Below are 27,459 nucleotides of genomic sequence, written 5' to 3'. Positions count from 1 at the left end.
GCCCCATGTTATGGTCCTTTCTGTATTTTGTCTAGCAGGTTTCAATATGCAGTAGCCTGCAGGGCATATGCAATCAATACCTTTTTTAATATTTTGTATTTTTGTTTTTTGTGTTTTTAATTTTATATTTTATTTATTTTTTTTTTTTTTATTTCCCTGCTGCTAAGGCATTTGTTTAATAAAATATTGGCCTAGGAGTAACCCCCCTTTTTCTTGGGTATTGTTATTTTTTTTTTGGTAAATATTTTTTATTGAGTTTTAACATAATCCAAGCATACAAAATGTTCAACAGAACAATACAAAGACAATTGTTATTATCCATCTTTGATAATGGAGCCTCTACATAATGTCTCTCATCACAAGTCTCAGTACAAGGGGAAAAGCAAAGAAAACAGAGAAGAGAAGAGAGGAAAAAAAAAAATCAACGGCATTGGGTCTTTGATAATCTTGTGTGCACCCAAGGAAGGCGAGTGCCCACTTCCCGCCCCGCCGACACCCCTTCCGGGAACTTGCTGCATCAGCGGAGCTGAAGCCCGCCACCCACCCCTCCTCATATCTCATACTGTACAACCGACCTCATATGCTATTTATGTGCTTTACATGCACCGTTTCAGAAAAAAAACAATGACAAATTACTGCCTAAAGAAAAAAAAACATTTAAACTGTGATAAATTACTCACATTAGTCATTTTTTATACCATGTTTTCCAACATCTCCATCTCTTATCAAATAATAAGCAAGAGTCATTCCTAATTGCTAACATTCTTTCAAAGTGATAATTAACGTTCACCTGTGCTACTACCTCTGATGGGTTGGGGGAGAACTTACTTCCTTGGGCAATGGAAAATTGATCCTTCATGGTTAGAGATGTTGGACGATCCAGTGCATTTAATAATCGAACTGAAATACTGTATTCATATTAACGCGGGTACTGCATCGGCGGGAGCAATTTGGGACTCACTAAAAGCCTTTCTAAGGGGACTCTTTATCCAGCAAATTGCTGGAAATAAAGCTAAGATGAGGAATCAGGAAGAGGAGGCCAGGAAGGCAGTGCTAGGGGCAGAACAGCAGTATATTATTAACCCAACCCCATTTACTCAGAAGGTATGGATAGAAAAGCAGCAAGAGTATAAGATGACTATCAGGAGAAAGATAGATAATAGATGTATACTTCAGAGACAGGTGAACTTTGGGGAGGGTGAAAAAGTGGGTCGCTTATTGTCTCTATTGGTTAAAACAAACACTGTCCCTTCAGCGGTACTAGCGGTCAGGACCCCACAGGGGAGATCACTTCTGAACCTACTATTATTAAAAATATATTTCACCATTATTATTGTTCTCTATATAAATCTCAGAGGGGGGGAGAGGGGGGAATGGCGGTTAAGTTTTTGGGAAATATAAGTATAACAACATTATCAGTAGAAGATTCTATGGCAATGGAGGCCCCAATAACTATTGATGAACTTCGTAAAACGGTGGCGGAGATGCCCAATCTAAAATCACCAGGACCTGATGGGATACCTATCAAGGTTTATAAGAAATATGGCGAGGTCTTGTTGCCAGAATTTCTGGAGGCATTGACCCAGGCTTTGGTGGTGGGGACGCTGCCTCCCTCAATGCTGGAAGCTAATATAGTGGTTCTCCCCAAGGAGGGGAAAGACCCTATGGATCCTGCTTCGTATCGTCCGATTTCACTGCTTTGCACTGACGTAAAGATCCTAGCGAAAATACTGGCAACACGTTTAAAAAAGTTTATTCATACGCTCATCCACCCTAACCAATCGGGATTTATCCCGAACAGGTCTACCAGCATTAATATAAGTAGAGCCCAGTTGAATGTCCAGATCCCGGCAGACGATGGAGGCCCCAGGGCAATATTAGCCTTGGATGCAGCCAAGGCTTTTGATTGTCTTGAGTGGGAATATTTGTTTGAGGTACTTGCTAGATTTGGGTTTGGTCCAACTTTTATTAAATGGGTAAAAATGCTCTATACTAATCCAAGTGCAAAAATAAAAATGAATAACGAGTATTCTGATGCGTTTCAACTGGAACGAGGTACAAGGCAGGGTTGTCCCCTTTCCCCTTTGCTTTTCGTTCTGGCAATGGAGCCATTGGCCATAGCTATTAGGGCTAACCCAGACATTCAGGGATTTAGGAGAGGCCAGATGGAGGAAAAGATCGCATTATTTGCCGATGATATTTTGCTTTTTTTGGGAGAGGCTCAAGCTTCGCTAAAAGCGGCTATGAAAATGATCAGGGAATTCGGCCAAGTATCTGGATTGACTATCAATTGGGATAAATCTGCACTACTCCCGATAGATATGGGGCCCATCAATGCAATACAAGATACTCTTAACTTGAAGGTGTTAGAGAAATTTAAGTACTTTGGGGTTTGGATGGCAAGGGATGTAAATGGGTATCTGGAAGATAACTTAGCCCCTCTTCTGTTGAAACTTAAAGATAAGGCAGATATTTGGAGCCGTCTCCCCATATCGATGGCGGGACGCTGTAATTTGGTCAAGATGGTTTGGCTCCCCCAAATTTTATATTTTCTCCATAACTCGCCGGTATGGATTGGCTCACGGTGGTTTAAGAAAATAGAATCTCTGTTTAGAGATTTTATATGGAGAAAGGGGCCGCCTAGGATTAGTCTACGGACGTTGCAGCTACCGTTGGAGGATGGGGGGATGGCGGTTCCACATCCTAGGCTCTACTATTTGGCGGCACAGATGCAGCATCTAGCAGGAGCAGGAATATTAACCGAGGGTTTGCCACGCCATAGCCTATTAATGTTAGGATGCCCCCACAACACACCTATTGAGGCCCTTGAGGCAAACTCGTTTGGTATAAGTTGCCCGACAATCAGATTGTTAAACTCTGGAAAACAGCTAAGGCTATACTAGGATACCAGGGGGTATCCGTATTGGCCCCTTTATGGAATAATAGAAACCTGGCCGAAGTAGCTAAAATTGAAAGATGTAGAGAATGGGTGAACCAAGGTATAAACCAACTAATTCAAATATTCCAGGGTTCAGAAATTAAATCATTTAATAGCTTAAAATTGGAGTTCTCACTGTCGAACCGTGCCTTTTATAAATATCTCCAGGTCAGGCATGCAGTCCAGTCACAATTTGGACCTCAAATGGTTCAATGGATTCAGATGCCTGTGTTATCACAAATTATGTCCCAGGACACGCTCAAGGGACTGATTTCCTATATGTATGCTAGATTAGGGGATAAAACGTTGGATCATGAAGCCTTGCTTAAAAGTAGGAAAAAATGGGAGAACGATGTAGGTCCTCTGTCTAACTCCGACTGGGATCGGATAATTGACTACGGCACCAGAGTCTCGATCTCCCCTTCCCAGAAAGCTTCCCACCTTTTTTTTTTCTATCGGGTGTATCATACCCCTAAGAAGATGTTTAAACTAGGTTGGAGAAACAACGACCACTGTCCTAGATGTGGCATGACTGGCGATTTTATCCATATGTTCTGGAGGTGCCCGAAGTCATTTAGGTACTGGACGCAGGTTATAGACCAGATCAACAGAATCTTTAATTTAACACTGAAAGCAACGGTCAGGACTTGTCTCCTGACTACTCCTGAGGATTTTACAATTCCCAACGTTACTAAAATACCAGTGATTAGATGTCTCTTCCAAGCAAGGAAGTTAATTGCTCAACAATGGCATTCACATTTAGGCCCATCAGTTGAAACTTGGATGGCAAACATAAAAACGACAATTGGCAATGAAAGGGTCTTTTTCATTAAACAGGGTAATAACAAGAAGTTTATGAGCTTATGGGGGTCTAGTCTGGGGAAGTTGGGTATTCTACCATAGGTGGACGGGCTGCAGCTTTTGCATGGAAAATTGACTTTCCCTATGAGTGTCCGGTGTTTTTTTCCCCATTGGCTGGGACTTTTTCTTTTTTTTTTCTTTCCTCTATTATCTTTACACTTTTGCTCTTTCCTCCCTGCTGGCCTCTCCAGGAATCTGTTTGTTAACCTGCGAACGTTACTGGTACAGAATTGGAGAGAGGAGCGAGGAGACCATATTGTAATCAAGTGTATGAGGTGATCCTGTGGGGATGGAGGGGGGGGGGAGAAAATTGTAAATTTAGGTAGGGGGTGCCAGGGGAATAGGTATAGCTATGGCATACACTATGAGAACACCAGGGATGGGGAGGTTTCTCATCATTTTGCTCATTTACTTTATTTGTTTGTATTTTATTAAATAATGTGAAATTTTTATGTGAACACAAGGAATTTTTGTGAAAATTTATGAAATTAAATAAGCCACGATGATGTGAAATTATGAAGGAGACACTAATGAGCGGCAAGCTGAATTTAGTCTCTGGTATAAAAATACTGATGTGGTTAAAAAAAAAAAAAAAAAAAGAATTGTCACATGCAAGGTCACACCCAGAGATGGTGAGATGCATGTCACAGGCGGAGCTACATTTTCAGGAGTTGAAACATGGAAGAGTAATTGGGAAGGTCCATTTGACATTTTGGATGTTCAAGGGGTACAAATACCTTCTCAGTTCAGTGAAAAATGTATGTAGAAATAAAATGTTGGTATAACAAATTGTATATGCCGAGATAATGATGCTGTATTCCTTTTTTCAGGAATGAATTATAAAAATCTAATCTGGAGGAATCATGGATCCCAAAAAGATGAAAAGATGTCAGCTCAACAAAAGAAAAGTTTTAAAGAGAGAAAATGTATCATCACAGGATTCATCTTTTCCCTAGTGACAATTTTATCTGTGGCAAAATATATCACGAACTGTTCCAGTTATGCAGAGGTTAACAGGATTGAAGAATTACACAACAAAGATTATATTATTCAGAAATAAGAGAGATGTAGACATTGACATCAATACAGGTGAACTAAAAAATAAGAACATTGATATCATTACAAAGGACAAAAATTAGAGAGTTATTGATATTAATGCATATGACAAAAATCATAATTTTAGACATGTTGATATTAATACAGCAGAAGATTTGTATGGATTTGTATGTGTAGGACAGGGATATGATCGCTCTTTGACATTGTATTTCATTCACAGCAAAAATATTGAAATCAAAATTAAAATAGAATCCAAAACAAATTTTGTTAAAATGCAGGGAATCTTATAGACTAAATAACAAAACCGGAACTTTTGAATGTAACATATTGTTGATGAGTTTCTGGTCAATATATTTAAAAGGTAATGATTCAACAATGTGGTCTGTAGATGTTATTAATACTATGCCAAGATCTGGGAAAATACATTATCCCTTAGATCAATTGTATTACCTTTTTCAAAGTTTCGTGAAGATATTAGATCCAAAACATTTAAATATAATTGGAGATGAAAAAGGGGACGTTGTAAGAACATGGGATTTTAAAGTAACAAGAAAATTTACTCAAATAAGGGTCAAAATTTATATTTTTATAGTTGATAGGATTGTTCCAGAAATTAATATTTTCCCACACTCTTTGAAAATGATGGAAGATGAATATAATTTGCATTTGATATGTAATACAAAAATATCTTTACCTCAAAATTTGTTATTAACTTGGAAAAGGAATGATGCGTTTTTGGGTAGTTTTCTTTAAAGTTCTACTATCATAATTCATAAAGGAATTTTTGGTAGTGTGAATTGGATCAATGATACAATTGTTTATCAGCAAATGAGAGTATCTTTGAATGATACTGGTATTTATGAATGTTGCATATCAATACAAAATTATCTGGTGAAATGTGCTAAGGCAAGTGTTATTGTTATGTCTCCAAGGAAAACTCCATGTGTTAATAAAAAAAGTTTCTACAAGGTATCCACAATGTCAAGGACATTTGGTTAATATGGAATTGGGTATTGAGAGATGGTTTGGAATTAATAATAGAAATTATAACAGAAATAAGTGTGGTATTGTTGAAGGTATTTTAGGAGGGATTGGCACAATCGGGAGTATAACAAATAGTATGGATATTAATACTTTAAAGTCTGATCTAGAAACTGCTGGTTTAGTGGGGAGTAATGGTATTTAAATACAAAAACATTTAATAACCATATTTTCAAAAAAAAATAATCTGATTTAAAACTACTAATATCATGTATCCATCTATTTTACATCTTCAAAATATTACTCTTGATTTGATGGTAAGTGAACAACATTCTCATATAGCCAGAGCATGCTTAGAGATTCAAACTGAATATTCCACTAATTTTAAAATAATTGTGCAAGCATTTCAGAGTAGAATAACTCCTCTTGGCATTTTACAGTATTTACCCAGAGAATATGTATATGCTATAAATCATACAGATTTATGGATAAATAAATTGATAGGATGCAAACAGGACATATGTTATAGTTCTTCTATGATTCCAATAGCCGGAAAATAACACATTTTGGTTCCAATCACTGTTTTGGGATTACCTGTCAGCAATACACAATTATGCTATAAATTACAGTATACAGATTTTGTATTTAACAATGAAAATTCTGAATTAGAACAATTAGATCTGTCATCATGTTTACAATTCCAGTCTAAAGTTATCTGTTTACCTAATCAAGATAAAAGTATATTTCATTCTTGTTATCATAATCACACATTATGTTCAGCAAGAATAGAAAAAGTTGAAACAATTTCTGAATTAATTACTCGTGTATATAAAAAGGTGGTTTGTTTTCAGATTATGTCAGATACAGAAAGGGTTAAAACTTTTTTTCTCTTCTTGTACAAATACAGAAAACCTAAATCAAGGTTTGTATTGTATAGAAGGAGACATTGTTGCAATAAGTGTTAATGGGTTGAGAACAAATTTAACAAATATGTTTATGAAAAATATTAGCGCTCTTCCTACACAGTACAATATTTCACAAATAGATGAATATCCATGGGAAAAATGGGCAAATATAATTCAAAAGGATAAAGGTTTATTAATAGCTTTGGCTAAGGAATTGCAGAATGCAGAAGTATTGTTTAAACATGAACAAGGTAATTTGCAAGAAATATCACATCAATGGTCAGAATTTTCAGGAAGTAATTGGTGGAAAAAATGTAGTAATAGTGTATCAATTTGGGGAAAAATTTTGATAACTTCAGCAGCAGGAAATATTTTATCACATCCTATTGTTATTCTTTTTATTATTATTATGTTATTTCTTATATTCCAGTTATGTTTGATGTTTAGAATGAAAAAATTCTATTATCGAATTAGAAGTGAGGAAATGATTTATTGCAAAATAAGCTTAAAGGAGAATGGGTTTTGGAGTTACAGATTCAGTTGCACATGACAGAACATTTGGAGTTATTGGATCAGAGTCTGTGCGATTGTGACATGTATGTTTTGAATGGATTTATATTTGAAAATATGATTAGTATTCATATTTCAGAGGGGAATGTTATATTCTTAATATCTAAAATTAAATTTGGCTTTATTATACTTTATTTAGAATATGAATTCTCCATAATTGTGAGTATGATAACTTCAGATTAATATCTCCAGATGATGACATGCTGAAACTGAAAAAGTAAACATTTAAAACTTGTCAGGTTTTTAATGGATATTGTAAATCTTATATATGCTTTTAAAGACATTTTCCTATGTAACTGATATTTTGTTTGAAGTTTAAGGTTTAGGTCCCTTCCCCCATTTCCTGTCATTAGAATAGTCTGTGTGTCAGCTTCATAACTGGAGCAAATTAACTGATCCTCAAATGCCTTTTATGTTATAAACACAAAATATGACAAGGTATTACAAATCTGTGTAAGAAAGGCTCCTTTGGAGAGTAATGGTCACAGATTATAAGGTTATATCAGTGTGATTGACTAATACTTGTCCTCCTTAATTAGAGACAGTCATAATTACTTTTTCAAGAATGCCAATAAATCTCTAGTGTTAGAATGGGAAAAACCTGGATGTCTCGTCTCGAGTGACATGTAACACATGCACTCCGTGCAGGCAAGGCAACTCATGAGAGCACTAATTCAAGCACTAGACCAGACCTCCTCTGCAACTCTATCGTAGTTTGTCGCCATTCCACGAGTGCGTGCAATTTTAAAGCGTGACATTGGTATCTATTTACTCAGTGTAACATCATCTTTCACATTATACAAAAAGATATGGCTAACTTTACTGTTTAGTTTTTTTTTTAATTCATGAAAGTGTCTTTTTTCCACAAAAAGTTGCATTTTAAAAGACCACTGCAGAAATACAACTTGGTGTAATTAGTTTAAATAGCAGATACAAATCTATTTCTTTAATTTCTGACTTCTTGAATTTATTTTTCTGATGAAAAGTTGAAAACCATGGGCTCTTGGGTAGTAATCATGATGCATCGTGGAATCAAATCGAATTGAATTGTGGACAGGATAATCGGAATCGAATCGAATCGTGAGACCAGTGAAGATGCGCACCCCTAATATATATCTATATATATATAAAACGTCTGGGGGTTCTGAATAACTCTCTAGCAAAAAAATTATGGATTTTTACATGTAGGATAGGAGTGCCAGAATTGGCTTGGGCTGGAAGCGGTCATAACTGTACAGCATATGCTATATGCTTATTTTCTACAGTATTTGTAATTCTTTTCCCATGAAAGTGGAGTAGCCCTTTAAGTACAGAACTTAGGACATTTGTTCCAAATGCTCCATGACGCAAGACTTGCCCTTGTAATAAAGTATGCCTTTTTAATGTCTTGAACCCATTGTGACACAATTTGCTAAATCAAGGCCACTTGGACGGGGCCTGCGTTCTGATGTCACGGCCCCGCTTACGGTCTATATATATGTTTTTATGCTGCTAAAGTTGTATTGATCCTTACTTTGTGGTTTTATGTGGCTCATTGAAGTAATAAATGCTACACAATATACAGTATTCTCTGGGGTTCCATGGGGTAAGCTGTTTTTACACAGTTCTCTCTTGGATTAAAGTGTCCTTTGCTGGAGTTCGTGTGGATAGCAGCAGGTCGCCAGGGTGGATTGCTGATATTATACGATGAGATTTATTAGCTATCTGGTGAGGGCATGAAAGGTGGAGGATAAACAACATGCTCTTAATTTCTAGCACAATGGAGGATTTCTTATTCTGATAGTCACTACCTTTACACTACTGATTGTCTGGATCAGACTTTCTCAACCTTTTCAAACATAGAGAAACCCTTGAAAAAACATTTCGTTCTCAGGGAAATCCTGTTAAAAATGGCTATATCTACAACTCATGATACATTGGTTTAATGGTCAGTGGAAGAGTGCTCCTTACATCTATTGTCTCTATTGTCTTGGGGAAGAATTTCCCCCTTACAGATAGCTAAAAAGATCATTGACGTCACTGGGAACTTATCTTAGAGGGAAAAATTGGTCATTGCTCAAAGAACCCCTAGCAACCATTGGAGGAACCCTTGTTGAGAAACCCTGGTCTGGATCATGGTCGGATCTAGGGGGTGCTGCTCCTTCCCAGATTTTAGTTCCGTCCCCCAAAGCCAGGGAAAATGTCCTGTGTGTCCATTGTTTCCACCCACCACTGTCAGCGCTACAGCACTAGCTACATCCATTTGTAAACACAAAGAGACCTGTGGATGGTTACTAGGACTACCCAGCATCCTACGAACCAACCAACCAACCCACTTGCTTGCTCCACCCGCCAGCATTCAGGATGATGGAACCTGCTCCCCTGAACCTGCTGCCAGTGCCCTGCCTCTCAGCTGCAGCCTGCAAGATGATGAAAAGAGGTGGACATGGATACACAGAGAGTAAGGTTAACTCTTTGATCCTGATTCAGTATTGGAGGGGTGGTTCTGGGGACCCTAATTTAAAGGATAGAAATTATGGGAACCCTGATGTTAAGAGGGGTGACTTTGGGGACCCTGATGTAGGGGGGCTCTGGGGAACCTGGTGTAAGGAAGGGGGCCCTGGTGTAAGGAGAGTGGCTCTGGGAACCCTGATGCAAGGAGGGGGCTCCGGGAACCCTGATGCAAGGAGGGGGCTCCGGGAACCCTGATGCAAGGAGGGGGCTCCGGGAACCCTGATGTAAGGAGGGGGCTCCGGGAACCCTGATGTAAGGAGGGGGCTCCGGGAACCCTCATGTAAGGAGGGGGCTTCGGGAACCCTGATGCAAAGAGGGGGGCTCTGGGAACCCTGATGCAAGGAGGGGGGCACTGCGAACCCTCATGCAAGGAGGGGGGCTCTGGGAACCCTGATGCAAGAGAGATGATGCTGGGTATCCTGATGTAAGGAAGGGGGCTCTGGGAAACCTGGTGTAAGGAGTGGGCTCTGGGAACCCTGGTGTAAGGAGTGGGCTCTGGGAACCCTGGTGTAAGGAGTGGGCTCTGGGAACCCTGGTGTAAGGAGTGGGCTCTGGGAACCCTGGTGTAAGGAGTGGGCTCTGGGAACCCTGGTGTAAGGAGTGGGCTCTGGGAACCCTGACGCAAGGAGGGGGGCTCTGGAAACAAATTCCTTGTAATAGGCATAAAAGTGATATAATTTTTATATTTTTTTGTTTAAAGTGTCAAACTAAAAAATTTTAAGTAAAATTAACAATAAAAAAAAACTATTTAAAGTGTCCCTGTCCCCATGTGCTCCCGCCCACATATGAAAACCGTGTTTAACCGTCGCTGCGAACATTAGAGCGAGAGCAATAATTCGAGCCCTAGACCTCCTCTGTAACTCAAAACATGTAACCAGTAAAAAAAAATTAAAGCGTTGCCTATGGGGCTTTTTAAGTACCAAAGTGTTGCGCCATTCCACAAGCGTGTGCAATTTTGAAGCATGACATATTAGGTACCTATTTACTCTGTGTAACTTCATCTTTCACATTATACAAAAAAAATTGGGTTGACTTTACTGTCTTTTTTTTTTAAAGTGGTGTTGCACATAAAAAAAAAATTCACCAAAATTCCTAAAAAAAATAACAAATATATATATTTGGAATTATTATTTTTTTTGGAACTCACCTCTAAATGCCTGTTGCTAGGGGGTCCCTTGTAGTCGGCCTCTTTCAGTGTCTAGGCTCTTGACATCACTTCCCCCTCAGCACAGGAAGGGCTCAGCTCTGCCCCCTCCCTCCTGTCAGTCATCACGCCATAGCCCGGATGCCCACAATTAGAATGCCGGCGCAGCCGGGCGGAGGGGGGACGAGCGGGGCTTCGTTCCCCTGCATCGCTGGACCCTGGGACACGGAAGTGTCTGCAGTATTTGTAGCTGCTGAATTTTTTTTTATTTTTTTTTTAGGGGAAGCACAAAACAGTTTTTTTCCCAAACAAAACACATTTGAAAAATTGCTGCGCAAATACCATCCAAGATAAAAAGTTGCAATGACCGACATTGTATTCTCTACGGTCTCTGCTAAAAAAACATATATCATCTTTGGGGGTTCTATGTAATTTTCTAGCAAAAAAAAAAAATATGATTTTTACATGTAGGAGAGCAATGTCAGAATTGGTCTGAGTGGCAAGTGGTTAAGGGAGCAACTCTGGGGACCCTGATTTAAGGAAGGGGACCCTAATGTAGGGGGCTCTTGGGACCCTGATGTAGAGGGGGGACTCTGTTTCAGGGTGAACTCTGATGGGGATTCCTAATGTAAAGGGGGAAACTGATGTGAACAAGGGGGGCTCGTCCTGATCCTGCATTCGATATGTTTTGTACATTACTTACTCCTGACCCCTTCACTTTATACATTATGTTGCACATAGCATAGACCTGACCAAGGTGTACATTATCCCCAAACCTGCTGGTTTTAATGACGTTCTTCTTTAACCACTTGCTCTACTTCACACTTATACCCCCTTCCTGCCCAGACCAATTTTCAGCTTTCAGTGCTCTCACACTTTGAATGACACTCAGTCATGCAACACTGTACCCATGTGAAATTTGTATCCTTTTTTTCACACAAATAGAATTCTGATTTGGTGGTAATCATCACTGAGGTTTTATTTATTTTTTTACGCAAATACAGAAAATTTGTAAAAATAAAAATATATTTTTCTTCGTTTGTTATAAAATGTAGCAAATTAGCAATTTTTCTTCATACATTTTGGTCAACATTTATACTGCTACATATCTTTGGTAAAAATAACTCAAATCCGTGTATATTATTGGTCTTTGTAAAAGTTAAAGAGTATACAAGCTATAGTGCCAATCAATGAAAATTAATCACACCAGATGTACTGATGGCTTATCTAATTTCTTGAGGCACTAACAAACTAGGACAGTGCAAATACCCTCAAATTACCCCTTTTTGGAAAACAGACATTCCAAAGTATTTAGTTAGAGCCATGGTGAGTTTTTTAAAGCTGTAATTTTTTCCCACAATTCTTTGCAAAATAAAGATAAAAAAAAATTAAATTCATTTTAAACAGCTAATTTCTCTCACATGGCATATTTGCAACTATACCCCAAAACACATTTTGATACTCCTCGAGTATGGTGATACCACATGTGAGACTTTTTCACAGCCAAGCCACATAGAGAGGCCTAACATGCAGGGAGCGCCATCAGGTGTTCTAGGAAGATAAATTACACATCTAATTTCCTGACTATCTATTGCACTTTTGAAGGCCCTGAAGCACCAGGACAATGGAAACACCCACCAAATTATCCCATTTTGGAAAGCAAACACCCCAACACATATTCTGTGAGGCATAATCAGTCTTTTCAGCATGTAAAATATATATGTAGAAAATAAAAACAATTTTTTATTTTATTTTTTTACACAAAGTTTTCCATTTCTAAGATCTTTCTAACATATAGTATGTACCTATGACACTTCAAAATACATTCTGCTCCTCCTCAGTATGGCGATACCACACATGTAAAATTATTTTTCATGGCCTGGTAACATACAGAGACCAAACGTCCAAGCAGCACCTTCAGGCATTCTAGGAGCATAAATTACACATCTAATTTCCTGACAACCTATCACACTTTTGAAGGCCCTGAAGCATCAGGACAATGGACACGCCCACAAAATAACCCCATTTTTAAAAGCAAACACACCAACATATATTATATGAGGCATGAGTCATTTGAACATGTCATTTTTTTCCACAAGTTTTTTGGAAAATTAAAAACAGTTTTTTTGTTTTGTTTTTTACACAAAGTTATCCATTTATAAAATATATCTAGCACATAGCACGTACATAACAAAACTTACACCCCAAAAGACATTCTGCTACTCCTCCTGGTAATGGGATAGCACATGTGTGAGTCTTTTACACAGCTTGGCCACATAGAGAGACCTAACCTCCAAGGAGCATCATCAGGTGTTATAGGGACATAAATTACACATGTAATTTCCTGACAACCTATAATTTTTGAAGGCCCTTCATATTTCTAACACATAACACGTACCATATTTACGCGTATAACACACACTTTTTTCCTCTTAAAATCAGGGGAAAATGGGTGCCCATTATACGCCTATTATACGCCAATCCTCATCGATCTCCGCCATCTGTGAGGGCCACTGACATTGGCTGAGCCGAGTGTACTGTGTGCTCGGCTCCACTAGCAGTCACACCCTCCTCTTAACCTTTATGTCCCGCCATTGGACTGGTGTTATGTCCATCATAGGAGCCGAGCCAAGGGGCGGGACAGGGACTTGACTACAAGCGTAGCCGAGTAGCTGTGTACACAGTACACTTGGCTCAGTCTATGTTGGCGATGAGAGGATCTGAATATCTCGGCGGCGGCACTAAATTTAAAACACAAACATGCTGCAATTTTGGGGCAGGCTGCAGATGGACACTGGGGAAGGCAAGGAGGCAAGAGATTACCTGTGGTTCTAATAGTGCAGTTGTCCACAGAGGAAAGCATTGGTCTAGGCATCAGGCAGGAGTATTGTCTATAATCAGTCCAGGCAGCAGGCAGAGACAGCACAGCCAAAATATTGATCCTGGTACACCGTTGAATGGAAATAAATATAGTGTAGAGCTAATAGTATGAGGATACAATGAAAACTACCAAAAACATAATGTGAATACTGAGTGATTGAACTAAAATGATCATAAGTGAAAAAACAAAACACAATGTGAACAGTCCAAGGAGTAGATCGAAATGGTGAGTATAAACTTCAAATAGTGATACAAAATAAAGTCCACATAGGCCACAGAAGGCACACAGTAACTTCTTCCTATCGGGTTGACACCGAATAGTGGGGAGGAACAAAGTGTTGTCTGTTGTCACTCAAAACACTCTTCAAAGAAATGTAGATGGGTATCGACTAGGGTGGACACATGTCTTACGACAGTGGGTCAGCAAGGCTTGTAATCCAAAAGTTGATCTGGGTCCAATACTGTGTGCTGAAGATGGTCAGATGAATCAGATGCAGGAACCACAAGTCCTTGCTGAAGGACACCACGGATATTTTATAATCAGGACGAATGTACCCCAGAACAGCTCCTCGCAGGCTCCAATGGAAACCACATGTAGAAAAAAATACTCCAAATGGTGCAGGTCAACCAAGTGGGTTTATTGGAATATGTCATACCGTACATAAAATTACACAATAAGCCCCTGTACACACGGTCGGAGATTTTGCCAACCAAATCCATCAGATTTAGTCCGACGGATTGTGTCCGAAACTGTTGCATACACACAGTCGGGCCAAGTTGTCTGATTTAGCGGTTGCCAAGAACGCGGTGACGTAAGCCGTGTACAGCAGGACTAGAAAAGGAAAGTTCAGCACCACGTCCGGCACCCTTTGGGCTCCTTCTGCTGATCTCGTGTCTATCGCATGTTAGTAAAAGTTTGGTGAGAGACGATTCACTTTTTTCAGATTTGTGATTCAGATCGCTACAGCTCTTCAGTTTGTGCTTGTCTTTGCGTATCTGATAATCAGTGCGTGCAGTCAGTAAGTATTTGTTGATCATTGTGGACTATATCTTGGTATAGTACGCTTTGAAAGGCATTTCTTATTGTCTGCTTGCTTCTGCTATTCAGGTCGTTCTTTCAGGCCTTGCTGTTTATCTGTGCTTTCTGGTGTCCGTTCTGACCAGCCAACCGTTTTCAAACCATGTTTCCTCTACGTACTCGTCGTAGAGTTTCTGCTGTGCAGGGGCTTCGTGTTGGGGTTGTTACTTTGACAAAAGCCCGGTCCATGAACAGGGAGGGGAGGCGTTTGTGGACCAAGAATTGGTTGCGCCAGCGTGACCAGTTCTCGCACATGCCTTTGCTCTGTGAGATTCAGGAGAATAATCCTGATGATTTCAGGAATTATCTCCGGATGACGGACCCCGTTTTTCACCATCTGCTGGCTTTGCTGACCCCTTATATCACCAGGCAGGATACCTGCATGCGGCAAGCCATCACTCCGGAGCAGAGGCTCATTGCCACGTTGTGCTACTTGGCGACTGGGAGAAGCCTTCAGGACCTCAAGTTCTCTACAGGCATCTCCCCCCAGGCTCTGGGGCTCATTATTCCAGAGACCTGTTCTGCCATCATTCAGGTCCTGCAGAAGGACTATATGAAGGTAAGTTTTATCCTTTAACATCGCATTCTATGTATTTCATGATTGCTAATGTCTTGCATTTCTTTCCTCATTCCCTAATTTCCATCATTGCAATATGCTCTAATTTATATGCTCTGCCCCTTTGTCCTCATGCATATTTGCCTCACTAACTTCCCCACCATGCTCTTCTTGGCCCATAAAACTATAGTCTAGTCACTTAACAATGTCTTTTGTCAGCTCCATAGTATTGCTTTACCCTAAAATGTCTACAAATGTGATGTGTGTGCTTCAATTCATGCAGAGTGTTTTTTTTTTTTTTGGGGGGGGGTGTGCCAAACTCATTAGGAACCCCCCTCCCCCCAACTGCTAGCTCAGCTGATAGCAATCCTCTATCTGCTGACTTTACCAAACTCAATACACACTATACCTACCTATTTGATGCTCACATTTATGGATGAATTCACCTAAGCATGTAGTGCAAGGGCCTGCCTCAATACTTTCAAATGTTTTTTTTTTTTGGTTTTAACCTATTAATTATCTGGATATGTAATAGCAGAATGTCAAAAGTGCTTACATTTTGGTTTATTTTTGTTATTATGACACTTCTTACCTGTCCCGTGGGCTGCCAATAGTGTAACTAAGGAGGGGCTTCCCAAAGTAGCACATATTATTTAGCCATTCAGCTCTCAATCAAGTGGAGAGGGTTACCTGTCCAAAACATCCCCCCCCCTCATTTTTTAGCAAGGGCCCATCAGATGGGGGGGGGGGGGGTGGGGGGGTGATGACTCTCATAAGGGGACATTAGACTTTAAATACTCAGTTCCCAAAATGTTTGACTAATTTAGTCACAAAATGTTTGTGTGTAATCTGCTTGTAATGTTGATTGGTCAAATTAATAATTTTTGTTCTTGTTTCACTCCACAGTGTCCTTCAACGCCACAGGAATGGCAGACTGTGGCCTCCCACTTTGCCAGTCGTTGGGACTTTCCCAATTGTGGAGGAGCAATAGATGGGAAGCACGTCCGCATCGTCCCACCAACCAACTCGGGGTCGTACTATTACAATTATAAGGGGTTTCATAGTATCGTGATGTTGGCGGTGGTGTCTGCGACATATGAGTTTTTGCATGTGGATGTGGGGCAAAATAGACGGATGTCGGATGGTGGAGTCTTCACACGGACGGAGTTCTACTGGCGTCTCCAGAGTGGCAGTCTGGGCTTGCCACCCCCAGAGGAGAATCAGGAAGGACTCCCGTTCGTCTTCGTCGCGGATGAGGCTTTTGCCCTGGCGAACCATCTGATGCGGCCTTTCCCCATGAGGACCCTCACTCCAGACCAGAGGATTTTTAATTTCCGCCTGTCCAGAGCCCGAAGAGTGGTGGAATACTGGCCAGCCAGTTCCGCCTTTTTCTTACGCCTATTCACATGGCGGAATACAAACTGAATCACATAGTGCTGGCGTGCTGTGTTCTGCAGAATTATTTGAAAAAAGTTTCTGTGAACTATGCGGTCTCAGTTGGCCAACAAGAAGCAGACTTGATGGAAAATGCAGATAACTTCATGGGCCTTGAACATGCTCATCCTGGCTTGCCCCCCCAAAGCGCCCGTGAGGTTAGAACATAATACATGGACTACTTTGTGGGTAGGGGGGCCATTGATATGCCAGACAATGTCTGATCGGCATTTTAAAAATAAATTTGAATCTGAAACTCCTTCATTTACTGCTTGGCTTGGTTTTAAGTGTCTTCTAGGTAGAATTAGGTTTTTTCAATTTGTGCCTTTTTCACCAACAGTGCAACCCCAAGTTCAGAGCGAGATGAGGGGACAGTCTCTTCTTCAGATAATGTTATTATGTTGTGGGTCTGCTACACACACACCTTCTTTTTTGGTAACTAATGTATGTGCCCACAGTTAATTTTCTACCGCAGGTTCATAGATGACCTGTTTTTCATATGGGGGGGCACTAAGGCTTCTGTTTTAAACTTTTTGGAGGGATTGAACTCCAACTCGAACGACATTAAGTTGGAGTTCAATATTAATCCCACGGTGGTAAATTTCCTTGACCTCTTGATAGAGAGAAAGGATGATAGATTTAACACCACAGTGTATTTTAAAAATACAGACAGGAACAGCTATTTAACAACGAAGAGCGGACACCATCCATCTTGGATTAGAAATATCCCTAAGGGACAATTTTTAAGGGTCCGTAGGAACTGTACAACGAGAGAAGATTTCGTGGCCCAATCCCAAATTTTAAAAGAAAGGTTTATACAGAAGGGGTATTCAGAGACCACCTTGGATGAAACCATTGGGACAGTAGCGAAGATTCCAAGGGAAGCTTGCCTGGAGGGGAGGAGAAAGGTAGAAGGGGGGACACAACATCAACTAAGATTCCTGTCCAATTTCCATCATCAATTTAGAGAGGTAGAGCAAATTTTCAGGACACATTGGCATATTTTGGGAAGGGATAAACATCTGGGGAGTGTGATACCCAAAACTCCAGGGTTTATTTATAGACGGGCACCTAACATCGGGGATCGAGTCGTAAAAAAGATCCTGGACCCTCCTCAGCGAACAACTATTTCGGGGGAACTGAAAGGCTTTTATGCCTGTAGGAGGTGTATCTGTTGTAGGACTGTACAGCAGATAAACAGGGGAGTCACCTCAATAACGAACAGTGAGGGTGAAACATTTGACATTAAGGAATTCATGACGTGCAATATGACACATGTCGTATACCTACTGTGGTGCCCCTGTAACTTACTGTATGTAGGACGTACCAAGAGATTATTGAGAGTACGTATCTCAGAACATTTGACTAATATCCGTAAAGGTTATCAGTACCATAGCGTATCATTACATTTCAAAGAATATCACCAACAAAATCCAAATTTGTTGCAGTTCTGTGGAATAGACCATGTTCATCCCTCTTGGAGGGGCTCTAATCGAGTTAGAGATCTGTCACAGAGGGAAACCAGGTGGATCTTCTCGTTGAGGAGCCTTCATCCGAGAGGTATGAATGTGGAACTGGACCTGAACTGCTATATTAGTGACATGTAGTCACTAATAGGTCATAAGTATTGTCTTTTAAACATTATAGAGGGAAGGGCGTCACTCCGATATGGAAGTGTTTTTGAGGCTGCCGATCATTAATCTTCATGTCTGTAGAATAGGTGTGAGGGTACTGATGGGGGATTTCTGAGTTTATTATGAGTATACATATTATGTCTTTTCTAGGGCTAATAATAGTAGTTTCCTGTTCTATTTGTTTTAAAACGATGCTATATTTGTTTTAAAATGACCTTTATTTGGAGTTTGATTTGTGTATTTATACTTTAGATGTTGCTTCAGATATATATACATCTCCATTTTTTAATTTTTAATTGAAACTGTATATCGAATGTTCCGGGTTAATAATGAAAATATGCACTAATGGGTTAGTTTATATTATATGTTAATCATTGGTGTAAACGTTGGCGCATTGGTGACACAGCGGTAGATAAGTGCAACAGTCTGCGTTTGGAGACAGACTGATTCATCTACTGTGTGGGAGCACATCGATTAATCAGTGTGTACTGGGTACAGGGTGTTATGGAGAAAGAGTGCCTCATAGATGGAGAGTTACTATAGATGGGGACTGACATCACCATAGGTATTGTGATTGGTTTCGCACTTTATTTGGTTCCAGAAGACGGTGACACGGACTCTCATATTGAAGTATTGTGGAGACGGGGACATGCGGATTCGATCTTGGCGCATGCGCGACCTGGGGGGACGTAGCCTGTGTGGACATCTGAGCGGAATTTACTGCATGTCGAATATTACAACTATGGTCGAAAGCTTCGACGTACCTAGTATACTTTGACACATGCATCGGAGACCGTAACGTAGGGGCGGATCGAACATTTCGATCACCAGTTTTCGAAAAAAGATGGATATCGAATACTGCGATTTGAGCATGCGCGAATTAGAGCTCTGGCTTCGGCGCTTAATGTGTACGACAGGACACATCCCAGCAATATGGATGTGGGACTGATAGTGAGATGAGCTGATTGGGTGATGGGGAAATATAAGGTGGGCTGCTAGACCAGATAGCCAATCCCATGAATAAGTCTGATATGACGAAACATGTCGGGGGCGTGGCTATCTGGTGAATATTGAGCTGACATACACGGAGCTGGGAAGCAGGTACAGGACTAAGTGGACTGAATCATCTGATCTGAAGGCGCCTTTTTCGAACGGACCTGCTGTGTGGGACCAGGCGGGACGCACGAGGAGGGGTGAGATCTAGCGATCCAGTATCTAATAAGTCCGCTGTGACCACCAATGCCCCGACGTACTCAGAATGTTGTTGTGGAGTGGATTTGTGAAGCAAGTTTCTTTATCTTTTTGAAGTGATTTTACCCTTTTTAATTCATGTGAGTGCATAAAGAGTGCGATTTTTTATATTAAAGAGTGATTGCAGTATTACACTATTGGGGTCTCCCTCTGTGATTTTTCTTTGAGGTATTTATATATACACATTGAAGTACGCAATTGGAGAAGATTAAATCGGATGTGCTGATATCTGAAATACATCTTGAGAGATCTGTTGCAAGCCCTTTTGCCTCACACGAGAGTGTAAGGCTTAGCATTTGGTGAGTTTTTTCACGAAGGGGGGCTATTGAGCACGGATGGTGTGGTGAAGGAGTCACGTGTATAAAGAAATTTAAACACTGGAGATTTGTCCACGCTTTTTTAAAAAGACTCTTTTTTTTTTTGCTTTATCTATTTTGCTTTATTTTATATAAAGAAATTTTTTTATATATATTCTAGATTCTCTTATATTCGGTGGATGGACTATATTCACGTTTGTTTATTTTTGTCACTGTACACTCAATCTAAATGAAAATTTGGGTATTTATTTAAGTGTTTATTAATTATCACATTTTGTATGATGTGGGATAGGACTTTTTAGAAGATTAGGGAGTGTTGACTGAAAGGCACACAGGTAACAGCGCCACGTGCAACCAATTAGTTAATTGTATCTTTAGCACTAGTTTGTATGCACCTTTATATATTTTGATAGTTTGTAAGAAGTGGCAGCTAAGGTGTAGAATTCGTGTCATTTAAGCGCTGTGGTGATACACTTGGTAAAGGGTTTGGCGTGTGTGTATCTTTAATTATTTAATGTATGTAGTGCATTACTGACCAAAATTGTGCTCATTTTCAGCACCATGGCAGGAAAATGGCATGATTGGACAAATTTACACATCACTGTGGGTGTTTTTTTTAATTAAAGGCACATCCACTATGTCCTCCAAGTGCACTGCAAAAGTACACCTGAAACTGCACCTGGAGTGCAAAGTGGAGTTGACTTTAGTAAATCACACTCCTTCTCAGCACAAACTCAAATTGTACTCCAAATACATTTTTGTTGCCATGAAAAAGGAAGCCACACATTGTTGATAATTTAACTTTTTAAAACAAGCACATTCACATGTGCGTTTTGAAAATGTTTAGACAACCAACCAAGAAATAGTGTGTTTCTAAAACAGAGTTTAATAAAAATTTGGGTTACTTGGTGTTTTTGGGGAAACAGGCATGTATCTAACTGTAAAATACAGAACACAGGAACTTACAAAGTTCAACTTTGAAAAGTGAAGACAATATCAGCCATGAGTATGTACAAACTGGGCTGATATTGCCTTCATCACATGGGGTGTGACCCCTGAAAAATCCAAATTTGGAAGATGCACACAGTGTGTCAACATGTGCTATCTCCCATCATGGGGGATCAATGTACATGCTTTGGGGCTGCAACCCCTTCATCTCAGACACTTTACACAAAACACGTACATTGATCCCCCATGATGGGAGATAATGCATTTTTACACACTCTGTGCATCTTCCAAATGTCGAATTTGGAGAAATACAACATTTTGAGTTTAAAATTTCCAAAAAAATACCCTATCTAGTTTTGGGTGTTTCACACTCTCCCCAAAACATCAATGATGTTCTTCAATTTTTGAGTTACATCATTGATGTTTTGCAGGATATGTTCCCAATCCGGATTGCACCCCATTATCTCCACGATTTGGGCACTTTCACTGGTAAAACAGGAATCTTCTTCCACATCACCTACAAAACAAAGCAAAAAAACAAAACACCATGTAATATAAATATGGTGACATACATTGATGAGCTTACCGGAAGCTGTGTTCTCCCACACTCACCTGTTGTGGGGACAATTTGCCCAACCTCCACGATCTCTCCTTCCTCCTCCTCCTGCTCCTCTGTTTGTGCTTTTGGAAGTTGTCCTTCTTTGTGAGGGGTGGGGTCCCTGGTGTCTTCATACTTGCCGAGTCTTCTCTCCCCTATGAGATTGGAAAAAAATAAAGAATTAGCACACAGAGGGCAGATTTAACAATATGAAACATTGTTTGGAAGTGTTGTTCAATTGTTTATTTTTGCCGAGCTTCAAGGTCATAACATTATTGGGGACACTGTGTTCAGCTGGAATACTTACCGGAAGAACGATGTTTCCTACAAACGAATGAAACCATGAACTTGAAAGTGGCCATTTTAAAATGCACAACATGAACTCAAAGCACATGGAGCAGTATGCAAGCAATAATAATCATATGAACACACGACAACTACTTACTTTTGTCAAGAATACGCTTGAACCTTATGTACTGCTCGTGCTCCCTCAGTTTCAGGTCTGACCAGCGTTTTCTCAGTTGATCCATGGATCGGTGTACCCCAAAATTATGCAGAAGACTCTTCAAAACTTTATTCATGATCTTGGCCTTTCTGATATTTGGGTTTGGGTAAGGTCCATACTTTCCATCATAGTCGGTCCTGTTCAATATGTCCACCATCTCCAACATCTCTCCAAAAGACATATTTGCGGCCTTAAATCTTGTCTTCCTGGATCGGGACGTTTCAGGCTTCGGGCTTTCCTCACCCTCCTCCTCGTTAGTGTAATTATTAGTGTGCACCTGTGTTCTCTCCGCCATGTGCTCTCCCCACTGCGACGGAAGCGAAGGGGCGGGGAATAGTCTGGAAAGAACGTCAGGGGCGTGCGGAGTTGCACGCATGCGCACTGTATATAAAACGCAACACGCGTGTGTCGTCCGTACGATCTGTGAACAGAGGGAGAAGCTGAGGCGACGAACGCGCAAAGGTAAAATTTTGAACTTGGTACATCACTAGGCTACACTGCTTCGAGATTGAGGCCTGCATTAGTGGAGTTTAGCCTGAAATTAGGGTTTGTCTTGTGTTGTGTCTTGCAGACATTATGGACGGGTTTAATGACTATAGCTTCCTCCCTCTGTTCATTGATAAATACAGAGACATGCCCATCCTGTGGCAAACAACACACCCTCTGTATAGTAACAGACCAAAGAGGAAGGCAGCACTGTTGGAACTGGTTGAATTTGTGAAGCCGGTGGTCCCCAGGGCAGATGACAAATATATCAAAAAGACAATTGGGAACCTCAGGAGTACATATCTGAAGGAAAGGAATAAGGTGCTGAAGTCCATGAAATCTGGAGCTTCAGCAGCTGAGGTTTATGTCCCCACCCTGTGGTATTATGACAGGATGCATTTTCTGGCAGACCAGGCTGAGGCCAGAGAATCCCTCTCTACTCTTCCTTCCATGCGTCCTTCTATGCTACATTCCACACCTGCTGAGTCTTCCGATGCCCAACCTGGGCCTTCCACTCGGGAAGAACTGGAGGAGCCCAGCTTGAGCCAGGTATAGTATTGTTGTACATATTTGTGTAGTCAAAATGAATGATGTTAACTTGATTTCTGCTCCCTAATTGGTGAGTTTATAAAGTGTTTCACATATCAATAGACAGTAGTGGCCAAAACCTTTGGGACAAGAAAGAAAAATGCTGGGCTCAGAATGATAGTCTTTTCGATTGTTGAACAATTTGCAACAGTGTTGATGTGAAAATTGTGTGTGTTTGATGAACCAAATACTCAAACTATGTCCCTTTTTCATACACAGGAAGACATCAGCCAGGAACAGGAGGGTGTGGAATGCAGCAGCCAGGAGGTGGCTGTGGAAAGTGGCAGCCAGAAGGAGGCAGGGGTAAGCGGCAGCCAGGCGGTGGGCAGCCAAAGGAGCCTCACTGAATGCCAGGTCCCTCCCCTCCGCCTTCCACGCAGAAGGGCGAGAAAGGGGGGGGATGTTGAGGAGTCGGCCCTGAGGCTGATTGGTGAGGCTTCTGCGGCACTCCAAGCCAAACCCACCTACCAAGAGGCCTTTGCCGCCATGGTTGTGTGCAAGCTTGAGAAAATGGAGCAGGGGCAACAGATCTTGTGTGAGCAGGTTATTCTACAAACCCTCAACACGGGTCTGTTGGGCCAAATGACACCAGAAACACACTTGTGTCGTTTTGCCCATGCCCCTGCTCCTCCTCCTCCTTCTGCCACACCTCCAGCACCACAGCCACAGCCTAGAAGGAAGCGTGGAAGGAAGACCAGAGAGTGATGACCTGGGTTCAGTCTGGTCTGACAGAAGATACAGCCTGTTGTAGTACCACAGCCTGGGAACATAGATGTCATCTGCTGCTGTTCCAGGTTTCATGGACTTCAGGACCAGACTTCTCTCCCTCAGATATGTATTCTTCAGGCCACCAATTTTTGAGTTGAAATAGCTGATGTGTGCCCTGGGGGCCCAAGGCTTCACGAATCTCCCCAGTTTCGACATTGCTGCCTCCCTCTTTATCTGTTACTGACACCGAAATAAAGGTATTTTTTGTTTGGATGAAATACTTGCGTATGTGTTTTCCTTCCAAAAGGACAGGTTTATTTGTGAGCAGGCAGGTACATTTCCAAAAAACAAAGTGAAATAAATAACAAGGGGTGCCAACACTAAACAACCTCCTGTAGATTAAAAAAGAAAAACTAAATAAAAAAAATAGAATAATGTTGTTGTTGTAAGTATACACACAAAAAAACAAAAAAATAAAGGAGGAATGAGCAAACTGTCTTTAAAGGAGATTTTTAGGGAATCCCTCACCCCCCCAAAAACATCCAAAAAAGAAAAAACCTCATCTAAAATTGTGTAGATGTGACGCAAACTAAAATTGTATTGCTGAAATGGTTTAAAAAGAGTAATGAAATCCGTTCGGGAGAAGTGTGTGTGACTATGAGCACCAAAAGAAGTTCGTTCTTGCAGCATTGTAAAGAACAAGAGAATGCGCTTGATGAAAGAATTTTTAACATTGCAGCGTGACGAATGTGCTATATCGCTTACGAGCAGTCGTTTTACCTGAACGAGCACTTCCGTGTCGGAACTTGAATGTGAGCATGCGTGGCACTTGGTCCGATCAAAATGATCTACACATGATCGGAATAGGTCCGACCGGCCCAGTTGGTCAGGAAATATTTCCAACATGTTGGAAAATTGGGTCCGATGGAGATTCGGACGGAACCAGTCCGATGCATACCACACACAGTCGGATTATCTGACGACACGGTCCGATAGGACACATTCCGACGGATTCTCCGACAGTGTGTACAAGGCTTAAGAAGGGACGAAAATGAAAAGTATATGTAAAGCAATGTGGGGTGCAGTAAATGCAAAGCCTCATGAAGTCTGCTAACAGCATGACTATCTCTTCTATGAATTTTAAGAAGGGGATGGGTCTTTTTGTGGATTTGGTGTAGGTGAAATGGCCAAATGAATAAGATAAATGTTGCTTTTCTTATACCAGAAATGGGACCTTGTTGATGCCAAATAGGACTGAAGCAATTGATCATTGAAATCCACCCCCCCATGTAAAAATTATAATTTTGGACGCATGCAGGCTTTTAAATGGGACCGTGTCTTATGGGAATCTCCCCGGAGGTGTCATTATGGATGGTGGACAGCATGTATACAGCCCTCTTATCCTTCCACTTCAAGGCCAGACTTCTCAGACTTGGCGAGTCCACCCTTTGTAGCCTTGTGTTCACTAAATATTGTAAAGATTGTGGAAAGCCCTTCCTGTTTTTTCTGGAGGTAAAGCAGGCCAGGGTTTTTGCACGGTGTAGGTGTTGGAAAAGGGGCAGCATGGTGTAAACGTTAGCCAGGTAGATGTGATAACCTTTTTTTTAGAAGTGGGTACGCCAGGTCCCATACAACTTTTCCAGCTGTGCCGATGTTTTGCTTTGGTCTATCTAGTAAGGTTACTTTGTGGTATAAACAAGGGAGCTAAGACCTCTGCAGTATATAAATGTGCTTTTACTAGACAAAAATGCTTTACATACAAAACTATTACAATATTAGGAATACAAGACTGACAGATATACCTATAACAAGCAAAATGCTACCTATTTCTTAGCAAATAAGCAGCCTATGGTCTGTAAACAGTAGAAATATGCTTAAAAGTTACTTCACTCCGGTTACTGTGTTCATGATCTCTGTAGACAAGGACCCAGGCTTTTAAGCAGGTGTTGGACATCAGGTGAAAGCCTTCAGGTATAGCTTTTTCTGGCTGCTACAGACCTTCCTTGGTGTTAAGTCATTGTAGAGTCGTCCTGTCCGCTTATGCCTGATGACCTTTTATGAGGAAGTTTCAGGTTCTCAAGCTTTTGTCGACTACGGTTACGAACTTGTTTACCATAGTTACAGAACAACAGACTGCTCCAAATGAAATGCAACAGAGGTATCTAAGTTCCCATTGTTTCCAACAGCATTTGTTTAAGTATCCCCTTGAACAAACAAGATGGCCGTCTCCTAGACAAAATGACTAAACAGATTAAAAATCAAAGAAACACACATATATATATATATATATGTATGTATCAAACACAGCACATTCCGCCCTTGATTTTTCTCTCAGAGTCCACACATAAAATCAATTCATTACTAATAGCTCATTCTAAATAATTTGCCTTGAACGCAACCCCCTTCCATATTTCTGCAAATGAGAGGGTGTTTCAGTCTTTTGAAAAGGTTCTTTAGAAAGTCCATTACAAATAAGTCCAGGCTTGTAACATATCAAAGGCCTTGCTCTCCACAGCTCTTGTGGTCTTCCATCATGAAGTCACTTTTCTCTGGTCTTCAGCCTGTGGAGTGGAAAACAAAGTGGATTATCTGTTCCTTCTAATAATACATAAACAGTAGACCCCTGCCCTTCAGCTACCAGCTCTCCTTTAACTTGCTTCTTCTCTGGACCTCTGACCAACACCTGCCTCTATCAATTTCTGACCCTCCCAAAGAACAATCGATAGGGAGGAGAGGAAAGATACTGATATTTCCCAAAATATCACTGCTGTTTATTTTGGAAAGTTTGATTATATAGAAGGTCATAAAGCCTCACATTCCACTCTTGCTGAGATGGATCCACCAACCAGAGTCCCAGTCACTGTCCTGAAGCTCATCTGCCATCGCAAATATAACTTCAAACCTTCCTGCCAGATTCCCTCTCATTCCTAGATAGGCTTCAGCTTCAGATATGTCACTCTTGGTTTCTATGTCATGGGAAGCAGTAACTTGGTACCTGTTAAGCCCTGTTCTTTCAGGGACCTTATGTAAATACTGAACTCTGCACTCCAGCTAAGGAATTTGTGCCACAGCCTCCACCATCCTCTCATATGGTCAGGGCTGGGCACTCAGCCCTCCCTTGTCAATGCTCAGCGGTTGGTTAATTGCCAACACTCATCGTTCCACAGTGGCTCACCTTTCTGGCCATTTAAACTGCCTGGTTCAGTTCGTCTGTGCCTTTGCCTTGATCAAACATATCTGGAGATCCTGCTGTGTTCCAGTTAAGACTTGCCTGTAAGACATCAGGTTCCTGATCCTGTCTGCTGCCTCAGACTATGCTGATCTTTGGCTTCCTGATTTACTGGCTTGTTCTTACAACCTGCTTTGGCTACCGTACCCTGGCTGTGCTTTGCCTATGTTTACTATTTGTACAATTTTTACCATTATATTAAAAGGTGCAATTTTAACAGAATTTTCTGTCTCCATCGGATTCATGATTCCTGACAAATATGGTGTGATTTTGGCTATTGGCCTAGAGTTTAACAACAT

General features: G+C 40.8%; 1 protein-coding gene across 6 annotated transcripts in view; it reads right to left on the bottom strand.

Moving 5' to 3' along the window:
• Window positions 1-27,459, bottom strand: part of SNX29 (sorting nexin 29) — a 1,823,105-nt gene that overhangs the window by 1,686,546 nt on the left and 109,100 nt on the right. The window lies entirely within an intron of this gene.

This window comes from Lithobates pipiens, unplaced genomic scaffold (genome assembly GCF_037356315.1).
Source record: "Lithobates pipiens isolate NorthernLeopardFrog02 unplaced genomic scaffold, aLitPip1_a1.2 Scaffold_22, whole genome shotgun sequence".
Lineage (NCBI taxonomy): Eukaryota > Metazoa > Chordata > Amphibia > Anura > Ranidae > Lithobates > Lithobates pipiens.
This window is presented reverse-complemented; position numbering and strand designations above follow the sequence as displayed.